Source organism: Carlito syrichta, unplaced genomic scaffold (assembly GCF_000164805.1).
Source record: "Carlito syrichta isolate Samal-C Ts95f unplaced genomic scaffold, Tarsius_syrichta-2.0.1 Scaffold307032, whole genome shotgun sequence".
In the NCBI taxonomy this organism is placed as follows: domain Eukaryota; kingdom Metazoa; phylum Chordata; class Mammalia; order Primates; family Tarsiidae; genus Carlito; species Carlito syrichta.
This window is the reverse complement of record NW_007251128.1, coordinates 48,068-48,826: the sequence shown is the minus strand read 5'-3', so window position 1 is coordinate 48,826 and position 759 is coordinate 48,068.

Sequence of the window (759 nt, the reverse complement as noted above, 5' to 3'; positions counted from 1 at the left end):
AATTTTTTGATTTATTGTAGAGATGAGATCTCACCAAGTTGTCCAGGCGGGTCTCAAACCTGCGGGCTCAGGCAATCCACTCACCTCAGCCTCCCAAGGCATGGGATTACAGGCTGAGCCACCGAGCCTGGCTAGTACTTCACTTCTGACACCAGATGTGAGGAGGTTTTCCCCTACACACTAAACAACTGTACAGCAGGCACCAAATGGGTGTCCTGGAATTCAATTCTGTTCTGATACTAGCTAAGTGGAGTTAGAATCAAATCTCCTGGGTTAAGAGCTCAGTCCCACAAGACTGCTCCCTGCTTCAGATGCCAATGAAAAGTAGTAGGTTGTCACTAGTACATACAACCAAATGTCTATAAGGCGGAGTTCCCTGGTCCCTCTCCTTGGGTTCTATTAATTTACTAGAATGGGGTGGGGGCACAGTGGCTCATGCCTTTAATCCCAGCACTTTGGAAGACTGAGATGAGAGGACTGCCTGAGCCCATGGGTTCGAGTCCAGTCTGGGCAACCTGGTGAGATCTCATCTCTACAATAAGTCAAGAAAGATTAGCCGGGCGTGATAGCACATGCTGTAGTTCTGGCTACTTGGAAGGTTGAGGCAGAAGGATCAGCCAACTTGGATACTGAGACTCCAACTCAAAAAAAAATAAAAAATTCTAGAATGGCTCATAAAATCCAGGGAAGCACATTCACTGTTTTTTTTTTTTTTGAGTTGGAGTCTCACTCTGTCGCCTAGACTGGAGTGCAGTGGCC